This window comes from Lissotriton helveticus (assembly GCF_964261635.1).
Source record: "Lissotriton helveticus chromosome 1_1 unlocalized genomic scaffold, aLisHel1.1 SUPER_1_unloc_38, whole genome shotgun sequence".
Taxonomy (NCBI): Eukaryota; Metazoa; Chordata; class Amphibia; order Caudata; family Salamandridae; genus Lissotriton; species Lissotriton helveticus.
Window position 1 is genome coordinate 1,953,081 of NW_027611679.1, and position 26,715 is coordinate 1,979,795.

At 43.4% G+C, this 26,715-nt stretch overlaps 1 pseudogene; it reads left to right on the forward strand.

Annotated features, from left to right (window-relative positions):
• LOC144805989 (uncharacterized) overlaps nt 1-21,360 on the forward strand; it is a 38,341-nt pseudogene extending 16,981 nt beyond the window's left edge.
• Nucleotides 21,361-26,715: the final 5,355 nt, after the last annotated feature.

The window sequence follows — 26,715 nt, forward strand, 5'->3', positions numbered from 1 at the left end:
AGTTGGTAGCATTCGTGGCATTGTGCGTATGATGCAACATCTGGATGAATGTATTATTTAGGTAGGATTGTCGATGCTTCTGCTCATGGTAGGGAAGCGTGAAGTAGTGGTGTTCCACTGGTACTGGCATAGTGGCAACAAAAAGCTTTCGAGCAGGAGCCACTTTCTCAACAAACCAGGTGATTGTTGCCATAACCACCAGAGTAACAACAAACCCTATAGCACAAATGATTCTTTTGTTATTCATTTCAAAAACAGCGATAATTGATCTTTCTAAAAACTCGTTGAAAACAATCATTGGAGCTCTTATCCCTGGGCAGCCGCTGATTTCTTCACCGAAGATCAAGACGGGTGTCACTACACTACGCAGGGCTGATCCCCCCCCTTGTCATATCGGCATTCCGTTTCACTAACCCAGGGCGGTAGCTCAACCAGTCTTTTTCGGCAAAGCAGATTCTTTCCTTGGTCTCAGCTGATATCGGGATTCTCCAGCGATCGTGTGGTCCGGGAAGACTCCTTCAGATTCATCAGGTGAAATAGCTTGGCCCTTCTCCGTTTCCAGGATCTCTCGATGGTCGGTCAACACTGCAGGCTCCACCAAGGCAGGCGACACACGCTTACAGTGTGGGCTGTGAACCCAGTTCTTCCGGTTCGTCACTTGAACTACTGTCCTCGTGGCAAGAAGCACCTGCTCGGGTCCTCGCCACCTCGGCTCCAAGCTGTTGGATCTGTCGAAGACCTTGACCATCACGTGGTTGCCAGGTCGGAGATCATGGACATCACCTTCAGATCTGTCAGGAAGAGCTTCTCAAACCTGTTGATGAATAAAAATCAAACTGTCGGTTAACTGTGCCAAGTAATCATTCATCAGAACACAAGGCACATCATGTATGGGGCGTGGCTTAGAACTCCCCAAATATTCCTCGGCCTTCCAAACACCACTTCATAGGGGGTAAGACCTGATCGTGAATGTGGTATCGATCTTATGGACAAAAATGCCAAAGGGAGTCCATCTGGCCATTTTAAAGACGTGGAAGCCAGTATTTTCGCCAACTTCAATTTTAAAGTAGCGTGTACCTTTCCACTAATCCAGCTCCAACATGTGCCAGCCCATGTGCCATTTGAACTATAGGTTGTAAATAGGCTGCAGGCAATTTCCACTTATTCATTTCTTTGTTACGCCAACAGCCCTGATCGTCTAACATTCCTTCTTTAGACCATTGCTCAAGTTCTTCCACAGAGGCAGATCTCTGTATATCCAACACTTCCTCTCTAGCGTCATGCCAACGCTCAGCTTGTGATTTTACTACGTACAGGGATGTAGTGCTCCGCTGTATCGCAGTCTCACGGGCTATGCGATCTGCAAGGCTATTGCCTTGTCCTATTTTATCAATGATTTTCTTGTGCGCGCTACACTTCATAATAGCAACTCTCTTTGGGTATGTAAGTGCAGTCAAGAGATTATGTACTAATTCTCCGTGCATTATCTGCATCCCGTGGGATGTAAGAAAGCCTCTTTCCTTCCAGAGTAGGCCAAAATCATGGACCACTCCAAAAGCATAGCGGCTATCCGTGTAGATGTTCACACACAAGTCAGTGCTAAGTTCACACGCTCGTGTCAAAGCTACTAGTTCAATTGCTTGAGCCGACTTCTGAGGTATGCGAGCTGTTTTCCACTACTGTCTCAAGCATGGTAATTGCATAAGCGGCTGAAGTCGTGCCATCTGGTAACTTCAAAGAGGATCCATCAACCCACAGTTCCCCATCTACATCTCGAAGGGGCGTATCTTGCAGATCGATGCGACCCTTTGTCTGTTCCTCAATAAGGAATATACAATCGTGAGGCTCCTTTGACTGAGACTGAGTCGCAGGATATGGCAACAAAGTGGCTGGGTTCAGTGTCGCGCACCTCTTCAAGGTAATATGAGGTGCTAACAGTGTCAATTCGTATCCTGTCAGGCGAGCACTAGTTAAGTTTTGCATCTTAGTCTGATTCTACTGCATGAGGTACTAGCACCAACAGTTTGTGTGACAAAACTATCCCTTCACTCTGACGTATGGACACAGCTGTCGCTGCAACTGAACGGAAGCACCCAGGCACTAACGAGCAACAGGATCGAGAACTGCAGAAAAATATGCACTGGGACGCTGCTTGTCACCGTGTGTCTGTACTAAAACTGACAATGCACACCCATTTTTCTCGTGTACATAAAGTGTAAAGCCTTTGTGTAATCTGGTGTGCCTAACACTGGTGCAGAGTAAAGAGCTTGTCTTAACTGACGAAAAGCATTGTGGCATTCATCTGTCCATGGAAGGGGGATTGAAGTGTTTTTAGTCAAAAGCGCTAGCAGGGGTTTAACAATGTGTGAAAAACCCAATATCCATTGCCTACAAAACGAAGTCAAACCAATGAATGCACGGACATCTTTCTGTGTGGAAGGTACTGGTGTGTCTAATATTGCTTGAATGCGATCTGGTGTCAGTGCACGGCCCTCCTTAGACAGAAGGTGACCTAAGTAGGTTACCTTCGGTCTACAATATTGCAATTTATTTCGTGATACTTTATGGTGGTGTGTAGCAAGAAAAGAAAGCAAAGACAAAGTACATTTTTCTCACTGCTCAGGTGTATCAGCTGCCAACAAGATGTCATCGACATATTGTATGAGAGCAACTCCTTCAGACAAGGTAAAGGAATCGAGTTGGCGTTTTAAGGCTTGACTATAAATACTCGGACTCTCAGTGTACCCTTGAGGAACACTACAAAATCTGTATGATCGATTATTCAAAGTGAAACCGAACAAATATCGGCTATCAGGATGAATAGGAATCAAAAAGAAAGCATTCTTCAAATCGATTACAGAAAATGTAGTTGCTGTTGGAGGGAGCAGGGTAAGTAATGTCGGTATGTCAGAAACCACAAGGTACTGCGGTACTACAATCTTGTTGACGTCTCTCAAATCAATGATAAATCTGCAAATACTAGTGTCAGTATCTTTTTTCAAAATGGGAAGAATCGGACTATTGCAAACATTGTAAGGTACTTCTTCCACAACCCCCACTTTAATCAAATCATGTACAATGCGTGTGAGTGCTTCTTCTCCTTCTCGAGAAATGTTATACTCAGGCAGTCGTGGCAATGAAGCACCCTCCTTGACACTAATATGCACTGGCGGAATAACCATTTGTCCTACATCAGTGTCTGAAGTAGCCCATAAAGTACTAGGGAGGGAAGCTAATGCAATGTCCTCTTTAATAATACAGGATCTCTCTATCACAGGGTCGTTGTCATTCAAAATAACCCGTACTCCTTCCGGAGAACATCGTATCGTAGTCCTGAAATATTTGAGCATATCAAGACCCACAATATTATCTGGTGTGTTTGGAGAGAGCAAAAACGGACATGGAGCAACATGGAATGCAAGTGGTTGTGACAGTGGGCTATGGGAAGGTGTTCCATCGAAACCTATCGATGTAATAGTTGAGCCAGACAGGGGAGCCCTAGGAACCAAGGGTTTAGACAAGGCGCTACGAGTAGCTCCTGTATCAACCAGAAACTGATCAGTAGAACCCAAAACATGTGCTGTAACATAGGGACCCCTCTGATCTACTGGAACTTCAACTGATTCCTTACCCCATCCTAGGCAATCCTATGCATAAGCAGAATCTTGAAAATCAGACGGCACATAGTCGGACATTTGATATTGGTTCCGTCTATCAAAAGTGTTAAACCCATCCTGTCCACGTTCATTAGCATCAAACTTAGCACGATAATTTGTGCTTCCTCTAGGCCCTGATTATCCTGAACGATTTCTCATTTGTCCCCGACTGAGTGGACACTGCTGAGCACGCAGTACTGGACAATCAGAAAGCCAATGTCCAAATTTCTTGCAGTACGAACACTGATCAACAGACAAATTCAAACAAGTATAGGAAGGAAAGGACGAACCATAAGATCCACGTCCACCTCTATCATTACCTCTAGAAGGCGGGCCATAAGCTTGGGCCAACATAACCTTCGTTTTCAATTCTTTAGTCTTTTTATCCTCATTACTTTTAGCTTCTAATTCTTGTCGTTCATAATACTGAAACAAATCCAATGGGGTACATTATTCCTGCACTCGACTGTCGCACTGCGGTAGAGGAAATCTTTCCTTTGTAAAACTCTTCATGATTACGTCATTTTTATCAATTCATAAATATTAATCCAACATTTAGACTCATGCATCTTCCTTAATTACTTTATCTTATTTTCAGTTAAACCCCTGACGAAGAATTTATAGAATTCGAAATGCATTGGGAGCACGTTGATTTCATAAAACCACTTTTGAAACATGTTTGTCCTCACATGCCTCCGTTAAAGCCTGGATTGGCAACGCTTGGTGTTTGAAAATGATGAATAAAGAATTCAAAATACAAACATGCTGTCTCCGTAGTGGCGTAATTAAGGAAGATGCACGAGTTAAAATGTTGAATTAATATTGATGAATTGATAAAAATGACGTAATCATGAAGAGTTTTACAAAGGAAAGATTTCCTCTACCGCAGTGCGACAGTCGAGTGCAGGAATAATGTACCCCATTGGATTTATTTCTAACTGAACCGTGATGAGGTGTTTCACGGTTTCTGTTCGCACGCACTTCATTACATGAACTGAAAAACTAAAGTAATTTACAAAGGGAAGGAGTGCAGTGGCTCAATTTTTGACTCTATATGTTCATAATACTGAGCCATAGTTAGAAGAGAAACCGGAGAAGAAGTAGAAGTAGTCCATGAACTCTCACTGGCCTTTAGGCGATTAGCTATTCCTGGCAAAAGGTTTGCGACATATTTATCGACAAACAGATGCCTACCTGTGTCATCTGTCAATGACTGGCCACTAAAATCGAGGAATGCTTCTTCAAAGCGTGTGAAGAAGTCAGAAACTGATTCATCTACCTTTTGCTTGCAAGACGCTAACACTGTCCAATCTATCTTTTTAGGGGGAATGTTCGTCTTTAACTTAACTAATATAGCTGCCGGAAGATTTAAAATTAACTGCCACGGTTTCTTTACAGGTTCTCTATCTTTATCTAACTGCTCTAAATCTTTCCACAATGCTCCAAATGTCGCACGATCATCAATTTTACGCACAGTTCTCCACATATCAGGCGGTAATATTAGTCCAAAAAACAAATCAATATCAGGCAAAGTCATAGTACAAGAGCTAATGGCACCCTCAACTTCCTCATCAAAGGCTGCTGAATTCTTTCGCAGATCAGGCAATGCATTTTTAAGGGCATAACATCTGCTGTATTCCAAGGAGTATAAACCCAATTATAAATAAAATAACCTTTTGCATCAATAGAAGTCTTATCATTTACTTGTACCCGTTCCTTTAGGAGGAACATATAAAGGCGCGACTTCCCGCATGGGTTTCACATTAATTACAACCTTCTTATCTGTTTCTGTAGTAGAAGTTCGTGCCATGCTGATTTGGGATGTTTGTGCAGCTGCATCTGTTGCCTTTTTCTCCTCTCGCAAACGGGCTGCTTCAACACGCATTTTAACCAAGCGTCTGATAGTGTCAGCCACCTGGGAGAACACAAAAAGACCTTCACGTAGTTGTTTACAATCAGCTCCTACATCATCGGGCTCCATTTCTACAGAATATTTTCTAAACCGTTCAATAACCTCTGCGACAAATGTATCAGTAAAATATGTTTGCTCCCTTTCCTGCTAATCTTTTATACTATCTAAAAGTTCAGAAGCAGTGGCAGTACTACGAACGGCTTTACGCGCAGCAGATCTAATCTGAGATGCACGTTCAGCAGATAACATCGAGCGAGTTTCTCTAGCTTTGTCCTTGTCTGTAGGAGAGTCCTTATCTGACTCATAAGGAGCAGAAGGAAGAGTATACGGAGGTGGACAACGATCTACTAAGAGAGAATCATCTTGGGGTTTATTAAGAATAGGATAAAGAGGTCTACGAACAGTGTATTGGCCATTTACCTGTAAATGACGCTCCATATCTTCCCTCTCTTTAATTTCTTTAATTTCCCTATTTTTCATTTCCAATGCTTTCGCATGAACGGTCTTACGTTCTTTTTCAATCAAGGCTTGCTCACGCTTCATTCGCTCACGCACTTCTTTCTCCCACATTCGCACACAGTCAAACACAAGTCCTTCTCTGTTTTGGAAGGACTTGTGTTAAGTGATCTACGATTGGAGCACATGCGGTAATTCGACCAAACCAAGTGCGATACCCAAACAATTCAGTGTTTTATTGGCTGTTGAGTTCACACGTGCGCTGGTGTATAGAAACATCATGGGACCCTGTTCAGAGGTGAGCAGGTGATTTTCAATGGCCGTGCGTTGTGTGGTCTGGAGCCTGCAGTGTTTTCTCCTGTGGAAGAATGACATAGTTAGTCCTGGTTCGGCCAGTATTGGTCAGGCCTGGTCATGACAGCCGATGTTCTCCAGTCTTTTATTTGTTCATATACGTGTAACGGTCGGAAGCGTGGAAATAGCGCGACATCTCCTATGTTGTGCCTCGGAGTCTTTCTATGGTGCCTAACCTCGTCATGGAAGTCGAGGAGATCGAGGCTTTCAGACACTTCGTACTACCACATATTTATGCCGATCAGTATTTTTATACTTTGCATTTTTCAGAAGCAATGCTGTGAAATAACAATTATTGGCGGCGAGTTGTGCGCACGCGATCGTGCGACAAAAAAGGAGCTGTGCATATTGCGCGCGTGCTTGTGCACGCGATTGTAAGCTGGTCGCCAGGAAAGTAGCACTTTCCCAAGCAGCCTACTAAAGTCTCGCCCATCCCAGCGCATGCGCTGCATCAGGCCGAGACCTAAAAAGAAGGAAAGCATGATCACTGAACTCTGTCAACTCGACTATGGAGGACTTAATAAAACTCTTAAAATTAGTCTGAATAATTGTAAAATCAGATGTCGAGGTAACTCCAGTAATTTTAAAGGTGGGGAGGGGTTTACGAGTCATGGGGTTACACAGGTTTATTATAACTAGGTCCCAAGTTAAGGAAAAATTGTTTGAAATGTTTCCGTAGTTATGATGCATAAAATGGACTAGCAACAAATCATTTGTGTCAACTACCCCACAAATACATTGGTCCCAATTGGGGCTACAGTACACTTGAAAATCCCCAGCTCAAATAAAACAAATTGAACGTGTGTGGTAGGTTAACTGAGATTCCAATATTCCCGCAACTCAGCAGTCACCTGTGTAGGATTCTTAAAATTATTATAATAAAAATTCATCTGTAACAAATCAATTTTCCTAGAACCTTCAGCCAAGATAACATGAAAATGGGGTGAGATATTGATAAAGATCACCTTACCTAGGGTGAGAGTGTTTGCTATAATTCTGAGTAAGCCCCCCTTAGTCCTACCTGTTGCTGATGGAACTCCTGGCGTAACAAAGGAGCTGTAGCCTTTTACATAGACAGACTGCTCTGCCCAATTTTCCTGAAAGCAGATATCAGAATTCGTAAACCCTTTATGCCAATTTTGATTATCCTTTTTGTTTTCATAACCTGCTAAATTCCTAGAGAGAAGCTTTATATCACTTAGGGACTCATGCAACCGAATCGCTGTCGTTACTTGTGAGAAGGATGATGGAGGGTCAATTGGTAAGGATGTAATACTGCTTAGTGAACCTAAAACGACCAACTGAACCCTCTCCACGGGTACCAAACCAGAAACCGTTTGATAATCGTTATAAAGAACAGACTGAGGAGGCAAATGATTTAGTGGAGAGATCAGTCAATCACATGCCTCCATATCTTCCAACAATGAGTACCTATCTGATAGGGCAAGGGCATCAAAAGCCACCTGCACAGGCTTATGACCAGTTCCACCTAAATAAAGGCCCTGAGTGAGTAAGGTGGAACTACGTACTGGTGCCGACCTATGAAAAAAGCGAGACTGCATAAATCTGAGATTGGAGTAAAGGGGCAACCCGTAAACTCCCGAATAGGTCTCTCACTAGCAATTCATTATCAAAGTTTAACCCCTTGGCTGCTGGGGCTATTCCCCTGCTGTGTGGGGGGTGGGGGGATGCGCACAGCGCCCCGGTGCTCATGACGAGGTCAGCTCGTCATGAGCCACCGTGCCTTGGTGCTCATGACGAGCTGAGCTTGTCACAACCACACCCGTTTAATGGAACGATCAGCACAGCAGGGGTTATTAGCCCAGCGTGGGAGCATTCCACGGGCCATGGCGAGCTCAGCTCATCATGAGCACTGGAGCACCGTGGCTCATGACGAGCTGAGTTCGCCATGGGCATGGGAGGGGTTAAAATAACCTGTCATTATTGGTTGTTTTTACATCAGACCCAATTCATTGCGTTCTTCTGGCCATTATCAAATGATTTTGGATGAGATGACCTTGATTTGAGTTTTGAGTCATCCAATGTTGAGCTTTGGCCATCAGCTGAAGTGAAGATTTTCTAAGATTAGGACGTAGTAAAGGCACGTTGACTAAAATTTGAACATAGTGACAAGCTGCAGGAAGGAAGTCCATGTATTGCTGATTTGGTCTGCTATGGGCCAGAGTAGACGGGGGATTTACCTTAACCTGTGGTCTTGATAAGTTATGTGATTGCCCCTTACCCTTCCCTTAGAATCTTGTATGGTCACCTGCGGTTGGCAACACCTAGGGACCAAATCTACATGGCCTGGACCTATAGGATCTCATCCGGGGGCCAACTTATTTGCAACACAAGGATGACCAATAGAAGTAGAGGGTGATTTAGCTAACTCAGGATCATGTTTTCACAATTAAAATACAAATTATGACTTTCACAATTATAGTTTTAAAGAGTTTTACAGACATCCGATCTATATAATCTAAACGGGCATAGATCGGTTACAAAAGTTGTTTAAAGTTATCAAGAAGATCACACCAATATGAGGGAAATGTTTTCTCTGAATGTTGCTGGCCATTCATACATGTGGAACTCGCTGGCATAGCGACCTTTCCGATCTTCTTGGCAGAACCCTTGGAGGGTAGTATCGCATAACTTCTTTTCATTTACCATTTACGAAGGTAGCGTCAGTTGGTTTCCAACTAAACGTAGAGGCAGGCTGTGAATGTTATGGGGTTGGTACAGAGACTGCCAGCAAGGAAGAGAAACCCCATATAGTTTCTTTATACCGCCCTTAGTTGAAGAAACAACTAGATTAGATGACTGCCCTGCCCTTGACCCCAACAAAATTCTCTTTTCTGTAAGTGCGATTTATTTTGCTAAAGCCGATGTTGCCTTGGCCAGGAAGGTATCTAAAGAGTTACTCTCAGCTTTTTCTTGCCTATGGTGGGCCTGTAACGGGGGAGTATAGAAATTAAAGGTGGGGCCCAGTCCAGCCTCCTCCGGGCTCCTCCGGGCTCCTCAGGGCGTGGATGTGCCCGCCCTTGGCCCGGGCGAGTCCCATGCAGAGGTACCACGCTGCTGCCTTTAAGTATCTCCGGGTGCCGGAAGAGTGATGCTTTGTGCGGTGGAGCCTGGGGGCTGTAGTTCGAGCCCTGGCTCTGCTCCGATGCGGCTCCCTCAGCGGGACCTCACTGCTGCCTTTAAGCGCCTCCGGGCGCGGGAAGAGTGACGCGGCATGCGGCGGATCCTCTGAGCTGTAGTCTGTGCCCCAGCCCTGCTCCGATGCATCCCCAGGGAATCTCTAATAGAGTGCTCTACCTTGCACTCACTTCAGTTGTCCAACTTGAGCATAATTGGAGACTTACATCTTCATCTTAATCTAATCAACAATGAAGAAATCCAGGACTTTACCAATGACCTGGCCACTTTCCAATTAGCTCAGTTACTAAAAAATTCAGCTACTAGGCTGGCCATCTGCTGGACCCTTTTTTTCCAACCTGGCCCCCCTTCAAACTGCTCCCCCTATTCCAGTGACCTGATCAAACCATTATTTGGTGCCTTTGACCATTGATACACCTAGCGTTAAAAAAAACATTACTGTTAACCCCACAATGAGAAAGTAGTGGCATAAACTGGACCCATCTGCCTTTTCAAGGTTTATCGAAAGGAGTGTGCCTCTATTAGACTCCAATAGAGAACGGGCAGAGACCTCCACCAAAGCATGGAAATCTTCTCTATTGTGAACAACCTGATTAAACCCACCTCCACTCCTGGATTAGCGGAAGCTTCTAACAGCCACTGCAGCAAGCTTGGTCAATGATCTTTATCTTTACTTTAACAGGGGTGAGAAAACAGTCAAACCTGTCTCTCTTGACACAGGGAACTACCACTCGCAATGGGCTCCCTTGGACCAATTGGCTCTACTTGACGCAGATTCTATTTCCACCTTAATGCGTCAAGTGAAATCTGGATCTGCGGCGACCCATTTAAACCTGATTATATTTAAAAATTTCAAGAGAGCGTCACACCCATATTTCTGGAATTAGCCAAACTTGCTGACCACTGAAGAAGTATCAATATCATGGGAACACGCCAAGGTATTAACCCATTTCTCTTCTGTTGTTTCTGTCCAAGGATGAGGAGAAACATGTAAACAATCTCCTAACCAAAATATTAGAACCATATAAAATATTAGATTGTTCCCAAAATGGATTTAGATCATACTGCAACGAAATTGCTCTTTTAACAGTTACAGAATCCCTTTGCAGTACTGCAGATGCTGGCAAATCCCAAGCTCTGATACTCCTAGATTTAAGTGTGGCCTTCGACACTGTTTCACATGCAATAATATGAACACGCCTCACTGACCTGGGAGTACAGGGCAAAGGTCTGTCCTGGTTTACCTTCTTTTTAAAGGAGTGGTCTTTTAAAGCTATACCCCCCTTCGCCTCATTACAAAGAGGTCTGACTCCTGGTGTCCCTCGGGGTTCGGAACTCAGTCCTACCCTTTTTCGGTTTCGCCTGTCGAAAGCTGCGCAAGCAGCGTTTCGCGCAGGCAAAAACTTTTGTGTAGAGTATGTGTGTGTAGTCCCACCCCTCTGTTCCATTGGCTAGCTCCATAAATGGAGGCTAGCCATTGGAACAGAGATCTGTCCGTCATAGCCGGAGCAGATTCGTGGGCGTTCCCGAGAATTTTAGGCTTTTGCCCACGGCATGCGGCTGTGGGCGTGGTTTTTTTTTTAAGCTGTTTTCGCCATTTTGGAAGTGTCGTTTTCAGGAGTGGGTTGTGCGATGTACCGCTGTCCGTTCCCGCCCCCCCTCCCGCTGTCAGTGTGCCCGTTTATGCCCCCTTCCCGCTCTCCGTGTGCCTGTTCCCGCCCCCCCCTCCCGCTGTCCGTTCCCGCCCCCCCTCCCGCTGTCACGGCACCTCGGCTTGTTGCTGAAGACTGCCTTAAAGCGGGTGACAACCGGCTTGTTAGAAGAGCAGACACCTCATGTGCTTGTGAAGGGAGTGGGGTGCATTTATCACTGCGCCTCAATTGCTGCACTCCCATTCCTTGCCCCCCAGCCCCACTGAGCCGGGGCGTTCCCTGCCCATCAGCACCCGTGGCCATTTCGCAGCCGCCAGTATGTTTAAAAAGTAAGTCAATCCCTACAATTTGATACGTGTGTACTGCACGTGATGTACTGTTCTTCTCAATTGCCTGTCTATGTATAGTGCATGCAGTCTGCCTTGTCTTAAAAGGTACAGCAAAAGTGTGTTTTTCTAACAGTGGGCATCGGCCTATTTGATAACCCGCATATGATTGGACGTCTGGCTGCTAGAAGAATAGTGTGTTTTGTGCGTCGGCTGTTTAGTGTATAGTAGTCAGCGTTTTACATTTTCAAAGCCGCAGGTTTGATGTCCGAAATAGAGCGTACATTTTCCCATTGACTTTGTACGGCGTATGGATTTTTTGAGGCGAGAGCGACAACAACTGCAAAAATAAAACCAATTTTGACCAGTATAGTCATTCACCGGATTATGATGCGTTGTCTAGTCATCTGGGATAGTGTATTTCATGCGCAGACTCTTGAGTTGCGCTTTCTATCAGTGGTGAAGACTTTAATACATTGACTGTAGTCTGTAGATGTGATACGTTCTACTAAAAGACCCTGGCACTGGTTCCTTTCATCTCAATATGTTGAATTTGTTGATTTTTGTGATGATGGATTACCCCATAAGGCGTAGACGTGATGGGCTTTAATCCACTGACCCTGTTATCGGTTCATTTTAATGCACAAGTTCTAAGGGTTGTATGTTTTAGTGCATAGGCCAGTGCTGGAAATGTTTTTCGATATTTCATAAATTGGGGGGCAAGTTATGATAGCAGTAAGGCGGTTGAGTCTCGAGAGTCATGAAAAGTGTAGTATGACAGTCAATTTATAAAGATTTCTTTTGTTAAACTCTGCCGTAAATAATTTGTCGACAAGGTTAAGTGTGACAGTAAATCTGTTCTGGTTTATTTAATGGGTCACAAACGCGCAGCGTTTGAAAACGTCTTAGTTTTAAGGCACCTGTGTTGAGATCTTTGTGTGCCGAACCCTAGTGGTAATGCACTCGATGTAGAGATCTGGGCTTTGTAGAGTCACAGTTTTGACTCATAATGTAACAGTGTTAATGTGTCTACTGCAAAGTACAACCTCTGGCATGCAGATCACAGATTTGTATTTTATTTAGTTAGCTCAGTGGTTTACTGCTATTGAAGAGCTTTCGGTTTTTGAGTTAATAAATTATAGTTCGTCTAATAAAGCATAGTGTGCAATGTACCAGCATCATAGAGCTGCTTGCAAACTGAAAGACATAGGTTTAGAACCTTATTGTTTTTCTATACCTTTAATTATCCTAAGGTTTCTAAAAAGGTTTCCTTTGAAAAGTATATAAGCCTTATTAAATACAGACACCGCTAACCACTGTGTTATGATCTAAATCCTGACATTGTGTTTCTCAAGACCAGTCATTCTTAACACAGAATACTACCATAATGGGTGACATGTGACTTCTTGTAGTCTTGCGTAATGTTTTCTGTACATTGATTTACACACTTGTATTATTCATTCTCTGTATAATATATGTGTAGTGTAAAACACCCTGATACCCTACATTGGATTGAGGTGTGCTATTCAACAAATTAAAGTAAATGCTTTCTAAATGTTTTTTTATTTTTTATATAGCTGTACGGCTGGGGTGTGCCCGCGTGATGTACCTCTGTGCAGTGCTGGGTATGTGTGTGTGCACCTGCACGCCATTCCTCTCTGCACTGCTAGGGATGCGTGCCTGCAAGCACTACCTATGTGCGCTGTTAGGATATGTGTATGCCTGCCTGCTCTGCCGCTGTGAACTGCTGGGGGATTGTGTCTGCATGCTGTACTTTTGTGCACTGCTGTGGGTGTACACCTGCAAGCTGTACCTCTGTGTACATAGCTAATGGCTATGTAAATGACAATGCCATTTATTTATCTGTTTTCAAAACCAACACATAAATACAAATTTTGTCATTTACAATGCCAATAGCTCTAACTTATCCAAAGGCGAAACCATTGCATTGTAAATGCTTGTTAATATTCACATCAGACCTCTGGCAGAGGTAGTGAAATATTTTGGAATATCTCACTAGTGTCATATGCTGATGACACTCAGCTAATTATTTCCCTGTCGGCAGAGTCGACTGGCTTTTGTAAAACAAAAAACTGTGTATCAGTGTTGACCAAATGGATGCGCAACAACTTTTTAAAACTTAACTAAAAAAACAGAGATCCAAGGAGTACCCAGCCTTCCTGCCTGGATGCAATTTTACATGCCCTCCAGCACACTACGCTCCACCAATCTAAACCTGTCCCACATCCCTCATCACAGCAGAGCCAGACGGGAGGTTTCTCCTTCCATGTCTTAGCTCCGAACCAATCGAATTATATGCCTCCTAACCTTAGAAAGATTCAATATCACATACTGTTCCGGAAACAGTGGAGGACCCAGCTTTTCTCCATCTGGGCTGCCGATTTCGCCTCTCTGCCGCTGTGTTTCTTAGGATCCTTTTATGTCCCTTGATGATATTATCTGACACCTGGACCCTCACCTTCCCCTCAGAGCAGGAAGCCTTCAGGTATTGTGCTTTCAAAGGCTCTGCTCCCCTCTTGTAAAGGGTCAAAGTGGTAACACCCTTGCAGCCAGTGCCTTTATCAGCCGCAGTATTAGAATACAGTGCACAACAGTTCCCAGCCCAATAAAAGCTGTACCAGACGCGAAATGGAACATGTACCTACATGTGCGCCTCTTCTGTTTATACCTCATAAGTATCTACCTGTGCACTTCCTCCGTTTTTATGTCCCGGGAAAGCTTCTCTAAAGACTCTTTTGATCCTTCTACTGCCAACCATGGCGTTTGTCTATCAGATCATTACCTGATGTCTGCGGAGTTCATCGAGTCACTCCGCTGCTTTAGCTGTCAATGAACCCTGCTGAGAGAGTACCCAGACGTAAGGGAGTATGGAAGGTGATGAACAGGGAGTAAGGTAAAGCTGATTTTAAGAAATTCCCAACGGTGTAAATGCTGCACTCACCTGAAAGCAATGGACATCTTGTCCTACTCTGCCAATGCTCCATCCACCGACTGAGAAGCATACTGGCATCAAACGGAAGACATTAAGTCAGATACCATAGTAAGGTAGAAAAAGACAAAAAGCAGACACGTATTGACAGCAGAGATATCACAGGTATATTACTGGTTGTGATGGAATCTCTGTAATAAATGCTGCAATCTTCCAACAAATGCTTGAAACATCCCTAGGAATCTGGCAAAGATAACTTAACAAACAGAAAAGTAAAGACAGGAGTTGGAACTTAAGCTGCTCCAGTGTGAACTGGAAACTACTGTCAAGAAGAGTGAGAATGGAGCTACATTTGTTATATACTTCCTGAAGCGTTACCTTTCTTATATATAGTTGTTCTTGATTGGTTCTCTTCCTTTCTCCACAACCGTTCGCAAATAATAAAACTGAAGAACTTCACCTCTGAAACGCAGCAAGTCAACAAGGGTGTCCCCCAAGGATCAGTAGTTTCACCTCAGCTCTTCAACATCTATATGGAACCGCTCGCCAAACTACTCAGGAATGCCAATATCCTCTTCCACCTCTACGCGGATGACACGCAGATCTACCTGGAAACCTCCTCGCTTAATGACATCCACAGACTAAATGCTGTCTTAAAAGATGTTCAAGACTGGCTGACAAAAAACCACCTGAAACTCAATCCAGACAAGACCGAAACTCTTCTCATCTCAAACAAAGAAGACAATCCTCAAATCACTGAATGGCTGAAGTCGATCGATGCTCTTAAAGGTTCTCTCACGCCAACTGATTTCGTCAAATCCCTGGGTTTCACCCTTGACCCCAAATTAACCCTGACAAATCACATTAAGAACTCGGCAAAAAGTGCTTTCTTCAACCTAAGACTGCTGAATAAAATAAAACCCAAATCCAAATCCAAACAAAGACCTCAAACTAGCCACCCAATCTCTAGTTCTATCTAGACTGGACTATGGGAACTCAATCCTTACAGGCATACCCAAATCACACTTGGCTCCATTAAAAACAACACTACATGCGGCAGCAAGAATGATCACAGGATGCAAAAAATTTGACCACATCTCCCCAGCACTCAAAGATCTTGAATGGCTCCCGGTGGAAATGCGTAGCTCCTTCAGAACCGCCTGCCTAACACACAAGGCTCTCCACACCGGTAAACCAGAATACTTGGCTAACAAGCTCAAAAAAGCAGGTCAAAGCAGATACTTGAGAAGCTCCAACTCCCTGTTGCTCATCCCACCAAAAACCAGAAAGAAGAAAACTGCGGACTGCTCCTTCACTGGAAATGCCCCCAAAATATGGAACTCTATCCCCCCTCATATCAGAACTCTACCTTCCTATCCGGACTTCAAGATCCAACTCAAATCCTTGTTCCTCACCCGTTCCCTGGGTCCTAGATAACGAGGATCTCCCTCCGAACTATGTGCTATCTCTGTATCCTTCTACCAAAAGGCCTACTGTTATGAACTTCTCCTCCCCCAACATTGTCTTTGAGGACTGCCTGTATTTGTTACGTATCTTTTTGCTCACCATGCCTTTCCTTTTACTGTAAAGCGCTCTGCTACCTTCGGGTCTTGTTAGCGCTATAGAAAACTTCTAAATAAATAATAAATAATAAATAAAATATATACATCCTGAAGCATTACCTTTATTATATACTTCCTGGAGCGTTACCATTATTATATACTTCATGGAGTGTTACCTTTATTATATACTTCCTAAAGCGTTACATTTATTATATACTTCCTGGAGTGTTACCTTTATTATGTACTTCATGGAGCGTTACCATTATTATATACTTCCTGGAGCGTTACATTTATTATATACTTCCAGGAGCGTTACTTTTATTATTTACTTCCTAGAGGGTTACCTTTATTATATACTTCCTGAAGCATTACATATATTATATACTTCCTGAAGAGTTTTCTTTGTCATGTAGTCTTGAAAGGGTTACTGCTGTTATACAATTCCTGAAACTGAAGTGACAGCAGCACATTCTGATCCATCTCTTGTTACACAATCCCTTCTTCTTTAAATGAAATCTTAGCCATGTGCGTCTTCGTAAAGCTGTACCTTTAGCAAGTGGGCACTCCATATGTGCTCTTTCTGTACTAAGTTACTGTGTGAACACCGGAAAATCACCTCCTTTGATGAATTAAGTAAAATGAGACATGTTCAATAGAGCATTTAGTTAAAAATCTGTGTATGGTGAAATATCTCTTGGTAACTTTCATAAATGGTCATGACGAGATGTCTTTAACAACTAGTAAAATATTGTGTATTCACATTCTCTTACATTTCCATGTAGTGATTTTAAATCTCTTTACATCCAATAGGAAACCAGCCTTGAATGCACAAATGATCGTGAATAATGACAGTAATCGTGTAAATCTGAAAAAAAGTGGTTAGAAAAAAAAGAGCTCCAATATTTAGGAAAAGATCTGCATAAAGACTGAGGAACATGAACATAAACTGATAGATCCTGGAAGAGGCAGTCAAGAGCCACGCTGTGGATGTAAGAGTCTGAGCTGTGCACCTCCATGCAACAGGACTAAGAAACGACCTCTAGAAAGTTAAGGCAACAACACTGACAAACCACATCCTGTATTAACAGGCCTCCACCACCAGCTTTGATAATGTGTTTGGTATGAGGGGGATACAGCATTGCTCTGCTTCCTGTAATGATGGCAGACCACCATTCAGCACGCTAGGTGTATTGTAAACTCTTTCTGGCCAAACCACAGGAAAAAGAGAAAAGCACAAGGGAGTGGAGCCAGACAACTGAAGGGTAAAGGAAAGAGAGGGTCTCTGATCTACAACAGGCTGTCCCAATTTGCTTCGACCAGAGGGAAGACTGATCTTCACTCATAAACATGCAAAACCAATCCGCAATCTAAAGACATAACCACCCATAAAGAAGCTTTACTTGCCACAATTATAATATATGTAGTTGGTGAGTCTTGTATTTCATTGAGAAATCTAAAATCAACCATCCAAAATACCACATACATACAGGGAATGTGAGAATAACATAAGTGCTTTATCAACCATGCTATCTCCTCAGGAAACACAGTCATGGGATGCAGACAAATATAAACCCGACCCAGAGACACTAACCAAGAAGAAAAAAACATACACAAGCAGCAAGAGCTTTAGTTTATCATCACTACTAAAGAGCCATCAGCAACCACACACCGGAAAAACAACGTGCAATTGCAATGAATGTGTGAAGAGCTTTAGTCAGTTAGCACTCCTAAAAGATCACCAGCGAACACACATGGGGGAAAAACCGTACCATTGCACTGAATGTGTGAAGGCATTCAGTCAGTTATCACATCTTAAAAGACATCAACAAACACACACAGGAGAAAAGCCATATCATTGTAGTGAATGTGTGAAGAGCTTCAGTCAGTTATCACATCTCCAAGTTCATCAGCGAACACACACAGGGGAAAAACCATACCATTGCAGTGAATGTGTGAAGGCATTCAGTCAGTTATCAATTCTTCAAAGACATCAACAAACACACACAGGAGAAAAGCCATATCATTGTAGTGAATGTGTGAAGAGCTTCAGTCGGTTATCACACCTCCAAAGCCATCAGCAAACACACACTGGGGAAAAACCGTACCATTGCACTGAATGTGTGAAGAGCTTCAGTCATTTATCACAACTCCAAAGACATCAGCGAACACATACTGGGGAAAAACCATACCATTGTAGTGAATGTGTAAAGAGCTTTTGTCGGTTATCACAACTCCAAAGACATCAGCGAATACACACTGGGGAAAAACCATACCATTGCAATGAATGTCTGAAGAGATTCAGTCAGTTATCAATTCTTCAAGTTCATCAGCGAACACACAGGGGAAAAACCATACCATTGCACTGAATGTGTGAAGAGCTTCTGTCGGTTATCACACCTACAAAGACATCAGCGCACACATACAGGGGAAAAACCATACCATTGCAGTGAATGTGGAAGTAGTTTTAGTGATTCGTCAACTCTCAGGATTCATCAGCGAACACACAGAGGGGAAAAGTCATTACAGAGCCGTAAATGTGTGAAGAGCTTCAGTCGGTTATCACACCTCCAAAGACATCAGCAAACACACACTGGGGAAAAACCGTACCATTGCACTGAATGTGTGAAGCGCTTCAGTCATTTATCACAACTCCAAAGACATCAGCGAACACACACTGGGGAAAACCATACCATTGCAATGAATGTGTGAAGGGCTTTAGTGTGTTATCAAATCTCCAAAGACATCAGCGAACACATACTGGGGAAAAACCATACCATTGTAGTGAATGTGTAAAGAGCTTTTGTCGGTTATCACAACTCGAAAGACATCAGCGAATATACACTGGGGAAAAACCATACCATTGCAATGAATGTCTGAAGAGATTCAGTCAGTTATCAATTCTTCAAGTTCATCAGCGAACACACAGGGGAAAAACCATACCATTGCACTGAATGTGTGAAGAGCTTCTGTCGGTTATCACACCTACAAAGACATCAGCGAACACATACAGGGGAAAAACCATACCATTGCAGTGAATGTGGAAGTAGTTTTAGTGATTCGTCAACTCCCAGGATTCATCAGCGAACACACAGAGGGGAAAAGTCATTACAGAGCCGTAAATGTGTGAAGAGCTTCAGTCGGTTATCACACCTCCAAAGACATCAGCAAACACACACTGGGGAAAAACCGTACCATTGCACTGAATGTGTGAAGCGCTTCAGTCATTTATCACAACTCCAAAGACATCAGCGAACACACACTGGGGAAAAACCATACCATTGCAATGAATGTGTGAAGGGCTTTAGTGTGTTATCAAATCTCCAAAGACATCAGCGAACACATACTGGGGAAAAACCATACCATTGTAGTGAATGTGTAAAGAGCTTTTGTCGGTTATCACAACTCCAAAGACATCAGCGAATACACACTGGGGAAAAACCATACCATTGCAATGAATGTCTGAAGAGATTCAGTCAGTTATCAATTCTTCAAGTTCATCAGCGAACACACAGGGGAAAAACCATACCATTGCACTGAATGTGTGAAGAGCTTCTGTCGGTTATCACACCTACAAAGACATCAGCGAACACATACAGGGAAAAAACCATACCATTGCAGTGAATGTGGAAGTAGTTTTAGTGATTCGTCAACTCTCAGGATTCATCAGCGAACACACAGAGGGGAAAAGTCATTACAGAGCCGTAAATGTGTGAAGAGCTTCAGTCGGTTATCACACCTCCAAAGACATCAGCAAACACACACTGGGGAAAAACCATACCATTGTAGTGAATGTCTAAAGAGCTTCAGTAGGTTAGTGGCCTACAAAAACATAAATGAACACACACTGGGGAAAAACCATACTATTGCAATGATTGTGGAAGTAGTTTTAGTGATTCGTCAACTCTCAGGATTCATCAGCGAACACACAGAGGGGAAAAGTCATTACAGAGCCGTAAATGTGTGAAGAGCTTCAGTCGGTTATCACACCTCCAAAGACATCAGCAAACACACACTGGGGAAAAACCGTACCATTGCACTGAATGTGTGAAGCGCTTCAGTCATTTATCACAACTCCAAAGACATCAGCGAACACACACTGGGGAAAAACCATACCATTGCAATGAATGTGTGAAGGGCTTTAGTGTGTTATCAAATCTCCAAAGACATCAGCGAACACATACTGGGGAAAAACCATACCATTGTAGTGAATGTGTAAAGAGCTTTTGTAGGTTATCACAACTCCAAAGACATCAGCGAATACACACTGGGGAAAAACCATACCATTGCAATGAATGTCTGAAGAGATTCAGTCAGTTATCAATTCTTCAAGTTCATCAGCGAACACACAGGGGAAAAACCATACCATTGCACTGAATGTGTGAAGAGCTTCTGTCGGTTATCACACCTACAAAGACATCAGCGAACACATACAGGGAAAAAACCATACCATTGCAGTGAATGTGGAAGTAGTTTTAGTGATTCGTCAACTCTCAGGATTCATCAGCGAACACACAGAGGGGAAAAGTCATTACAGAGCCGTAAATGTGTGAAGAGCTTCAGTCGGTTATCACACCTCCAAAGACATCAGCAAACACACACTGGGGAAAAACCATACCATTGTAGTGAATGTCTAAAGAGCTTCAGTAGGTTAGTGGCCTACAAAAACATAAATGAACACACACTGGGGAAAAACCATACTATTGCAATGATTGTGGAAGTAGTTTTAGTGATTCCTCAAATCTCAGGAGTCATCAGTGAACATACACAGGGGAAAAGCCATTCCAGTGCAGTGAATGTGTAAAGATCTGTAGTGGGTAATCAGAGCTACAAAAACATATTCGAACACACACTGGGGAAAAACCATACCATTGCAATGAATGTGGAAGTAGTCTTAGTGATTCCTCAAATCTCAGAAGTCATCAGCGAACACAGACAGGGGAAAAGCCATTACAGTGTCGTGAATGTATGAAGAGCATTAGTCTGTTATCAAATTCTGCAGAGACCTCAGCGAACACAAGAAGGGAAAAAACAATCTGATTGCAATGAATGTGGAAATAGTTTTAGTTGTTCCTCTAAATTAAGGCATAATCAGCGAACACACACGGAGGAAAAAACGTTCAAGTGCAGTGATTGTGTTAAGGGCTGTAGTCAAATATCAGAAATACAAGGACATCAACGAACACACACAGGTGATAAACCCCTACCTCTGCAGTGATTGTGGAAGTAGTTTTAGTAGTTACTCAGCATTAAGAAACCATCAGCATACACACACTGGTGAAAACCCTACCAGTGCAGTGAATGAGGAAGTAGTTTTAGTGCCCCTACAACATTAAGAAATCTCCAGCGAATCCACTTAGGGGAAATGTCATTCAAGTGCACCACACAGACGCAAACAGTTGAGAAACCATACCATTGTAGTGGATTTGGAAGTGTTGTTGGAAGAATTTTGAGCTAACTACAGAGATTAGTGGTAAAATCTATAAACACAACACAGATAAATAAGTTTAACAAGCACAGACTGGGGAATATTTCTACTTGTTTTTGGTGTTTGGTCATTTTGTGCAATAACTGGTTCAATGACAGCTGCTAGAGAACAACATCCAAAGGCACAAGAAGTCAAAGTAGAAAATTGTGACCTGTAACTCTGAGAGTTAATGCCTGCAGCGCACAACATTTACCTCCAAAGCACTGACTTGGGAGACTTGGTGCTCATTTCACTCGTCACATGCATCTGTTAATGCACCCACCATAGTGGCACTTCCCCAGAGGTGTCCAATATCAAGCTGGACCCTTGGGAAATTTGCTGGCTCACCACTGAGTGTAAATGATTCTCGGCCAGATTAATTGTACATGAATATATTTGAGACCTTTCTTATTTACAGAAAATCAACCAACCAACTCCTAACTGGTGAAAGGACAGAATACGTGCATGATGGCAAAAGTATTGATCGCAGAGGAAGCTGACAAAAAGTTTAGTTCATAATACGTTTCTGAAAGCTTGACAGATGAGTAAAGAATCTTGAGCAGTAAAGAATTCCAGCTCTTACAGTCCTGAACTACCGACACCCTACTTTACATCTCTTGAACCTTGGCACTGGAAAAGAAATCTGGATTTAGAAGTAAAGGAACACAAAAGATACAGATTTTTTTATACAAAGGATATTCAGGTTTGTTTTTACAAGTAAAAAGATACTCTTGTTTTATAAACTGCAAGTGAATGAATGGACATAAAAAGTATGTGCTGCCTCGTGAGCAAGCAGTGAAACTTTGTGATGCAGTTGGGACGTCCTCCGACTACAAATAATAGCATTCTGAATCATCTGTAAGGTGCTTTTGTGTTGCTGTAGCTGTCAAATAAACAGTGTTCTTATAGCCCAGCCTTGCCTAGAGGAATATAAGATATAATATGCACATCAGAAGAAAGGATACATCTTAAGTAGCCAAAGATAGTAGAAACAAATGCTTTCCACCGAGTTCATTTTAACAAATTGTTGCGTCTAGGATATTCTTCCTGCTGCCGACCATCATCATCATCACTACACCACCACATAGCCAGTCAGGAACAGGAACGAGACTGCTCTTCAGCACACCCATCTTTATACACAACACACTACAGGGGTTTGCTCCAGGGCCAAACTCACTTTACTTTCACGTTATCAGCAACAATACTTTGGAAATCTGTATTAATGATACATAACCAAACATCCAAACACCACCTATGTATGCACATTCAAGAGCCTTTAAAAACCACACTATAGACATATATACCGGGATCAAACTCAATTTACTTTAACATTAACATGAACAAAGTTATGATACAGCAAGAACACTCATGAGGATATGAAATGTACACAATGATGGCTAGATTTTACATATTAATATGAAATGCATGTTTTTAGATATGTGATAAAACAACAAATTTATTTGAATTCATGGTATTTGACTGCTGATTGTATAGGAGATCTTAAATGTGATTTATTCCCTAAACTATAAAGATAATTTGTGATGTCAGCAAGGAGTCTAGTTTATTTGGCAATAGATGGGTCAAATCTCGAAAGCATGACTGCTTTCAGTAGGGAGTCTGGCGCAGGTGGAATCATAGGGGACTATTCTCGCCAGTATGCCTTCTCTCAGAGTGCGAGTTGTTTTTTTGCTTCAGATGGTACTACCTCTCCTTCTGTGTTAATGAAGAGAGAAGTGCTACCTGTAATACCGAGATCTGGGCTTCACTCCTTTTTTGGGAACATAATTCAGTCGTTTCTATCTAATCCATACCCGATTTGTTTAGGAAACCTAAAAATATGTCTGTATCCTGGCATCCATAGAAGGGATTTAAATATGAGTTTGTCAAATGTAATATTGTTATGTTATGTTATGTTATGTTAATTTATTTCTTCTATAGCGCTCGGCGACTCCGAGGAGCATCCCGGCGCTTTGGTGAAGAAAGAGCAGCTAGTAAACAACAACACAACAACTTAAAAGCAGACACAAGAGAGGAATCACATTTGTTTCGTGAACAGCCACGTTTTTAACTCTCTTCTAAAAGTAAGAAGATTGGGAGTCTGTCTGAGAGAGAGTGGTAGTTCATTCCACTCCTTCGGGGCTAAATAGCGAAAGGATCGACCCCCAATCCTTGCACGCCTGATTACTGGGACTGTCATTTTAGATAGGCAAGATGATCTCAGAGATCGACTAGGTACATAGCGGGAAAGGCGTTTCCCTATGTACTTAGGACAAGTTCCATGTAGAGCTTTAAAAGCAAAAGTCAGACACTTGAAAAGAATTCTTTTGGCGATCGGTAGCCAATGTAAAGAATTCAGTAAAACCGTAGCTCCTGCTGTTCTCGGCAGTCCATAGATAGCACGAGCTGCGGAGTTCTGGACTACTTGCAAACGGTTCAGAAGATATTTTGGTAAACCCAAGAAAAGAACGTTTGCGTAGTCCAGTCGAGATCCGATCAAGGCCTGAACAATAATCTTCCTGTGCTGGTGAGACACCAGAGGAAGAAACTTCCTCAGCATTCGCAAAATGCCAAAGCATTTGCCTGAGAGACACGAGATATGTGGCCCAAAGGACAGTTCACTGTCCACGATCACTCCCAGATTTTTTGCCTTGAGAGACACATTGTCAGGAGGGAACAGATCTTGTGGCCACCAAGCCTTCCAATCTGGTTCACAGGAGCATCCAAAGAAGAGCAGCACTTTAAACCATTGCACCTGAACCACTCAAAGACCGCACTAAGGCAGTCCCTGATCTTTACGCCGTCGAATGCCCCACCCCTATCACAAGTGAAAAGGAGCTGGGTGTCGTCGGCGTAGGATACGATCTGGGCGCCAAAGGATTCCGCGACTCCCGCCAGAGGTGCCATAAAGATGTTAAATAGCATGGGGCTAAGAATGGAACCTTGCGGAACCCCTACCTCTAGCGGAGCCATATCAGCGGAAAATGGTGGCGCCCAGATCGTTTGCCGGCGGTCGGCCAGAAAGGATTTAAGCCATTTCCACACCGTTCCCCGAATGCCGCTCTCCCAGAGTCTTATGAGGAGGCGATCATGAGGAACGGTGTCGAAAGCCGCCGACAGATCCAACATGACCAACATGGCCCTTCCCCCAGAGTCGAGTCTTTCCCTGATGGCATCTATGACCTCGAGAAGAGCCGACTCCGTGCTAAAGTTTGCACGAAACCCAGATTGCGTATCATGCAACAGGTCATTTCCTTCGATGAAATTGGAAATCGTTCGATATGCAAATCTCTCGGCCACTTTCGCCAGAGCAGGGAGAAGGGAAATAGGCCTGTAGTTGGCATGGATAAGGGGGTCCAAGGTGGGCTTTTTAATCAATGGCAGGATCAAGGCATGTTTCCATGCCACCGGAACCACTCCATTTGACAATGAAGAATTTAGAAGAGGGTTCAACAAAGCATTTAGGGCAGGTGCCACCTTCCCCAGATGTTTAGCCGGGCACGGGTCAAGTGGAGAGCCTGATTTCAGGCCTGACAAAAGCTCTAAGGATGTGTCAAGGCATAGATATGGAAACTGTAAAAGAGAAGGGCCAGGATCCTCCCTAAACGGGGGGGGGATGAAGGATCAACAACCGACCGAGAGCTAGGATGGAAAGGAGAGGCTTGGATGGTAGTGATTTTATTTACAAAAAAATTTGCAAGCTGTTTTATCCATACTTCTGAATGAGTATGAGCTGGTGTACAAGTGGCTGGAGAGGTGAAATCCAGAACAACTTTAAAAATTTCCTTGCATCCATTTTCTGCCTCATCGATACGACGCTCGAAATAAGCCTTTTTTCACTCCAGATTGACTGGTGATAGGCTTTAGTTATTACTCGAAGCTTCATTTTCTCGGTCGGGTCATAGGCCCGTCTCCAGACTCTCTCAGCCCTTTTACAGCCCTGCCGCTGCTCTCTTAATTGGGGGGTGAACCAAGGGGCCGACGCTCTACGTTCACCTGATTTAAGCTTTTTTTCGGGGATTAAGATCTCAAGTCTGGCTACCAGCCAATCGTGAAAGAGGCTAAGGTTAACTTCCAAGTTGCCCAAAAGAGGACATGGACAGATGGTAAGGGCCTCTGATAACATATCCACCGAAAGCAGATGGAAAGGGCGTGAGGTTCGCGTGGTCTCAATTAATTCTCTCCCCCGAATCGGAGCAATGGCAGGTACGGAAAAAGTGATCAAAAAATGATCAGACCATAATACTGGTTCAATAGCCGTTATCGTTATAGATTTTGTTGAAAAAATCTGGTCTAAAATGTGGCCTTTATTGTGCGTCGGTGTCTGCAAAAATGGAGACAATCCTAGTGTAGCAGTAATGTCACTAAGTTTCATTGCAGCGGGGTCCAATGTATTATCCATATGGACATTGAGATCCCCAAGAAGCATGCAATGCTCAGATCTGAGACAAGGGACTGAGAGTGCTACTTGTAGTTCATCAAAGAACGGCCCTACAGGCCCCGGGGCTCTGTACAAGAGAATCCCAGTACAAGCCTGGAGAGGGGAGAGCTGAAGGGTGAAGCCCAAAGCTTCACATCCCTGGATATTCTCTACCGGAAAGGTTGCGCAGGGTATGTTTTTATTTACCACCAGAGCTACACCTCCCCCTCTGCCCGATGTTCTATCCCTCCTAAAGATGTTGTATTCCGGAGGGATGGCATTGGCTAGGTCAGGAGTGGAGCAGTCACTCAGCCAGGTCTCAGTAAGGAATAAACATGGCATATTGGAATTATATAATAGATTCCAGATGTCAAGGGAGTGACAGGTCAAGGATCTAGTATTCGGAAGAAGACATTGATATGGGGCCAGGGTATTGTCCTGCGCGGATATAGTAGTCTTTAAAAAATGCCAGCCGCAAATCGGACAGCCTTTCCTAAAGGCTCGGCAGCCCGGAAAAAAAGAGTGGCATAAGTTACGGGGAGGGCGAAGAGCAAGTAAATCTGCTGAATTATAGCAAATCATATCCAATAAAATAAGACAAAGATCTAGTAATGAAATACTAAATTCAACAGCCCACCGTCCAGCTCCGTCCGCTGCCGAGACGCTGACGGGCGCAGACGGGCAGGACTCTAGCAAGACTCCGGCAAAGCGGAGGCCGACCCGCTGCGCGATCCCGCTGCGCTCGGAAGACTGGTTTAAATAGTCCCTCCAGGTGGGGAGCTCAGACGACCCTCCGGTACACCCAAG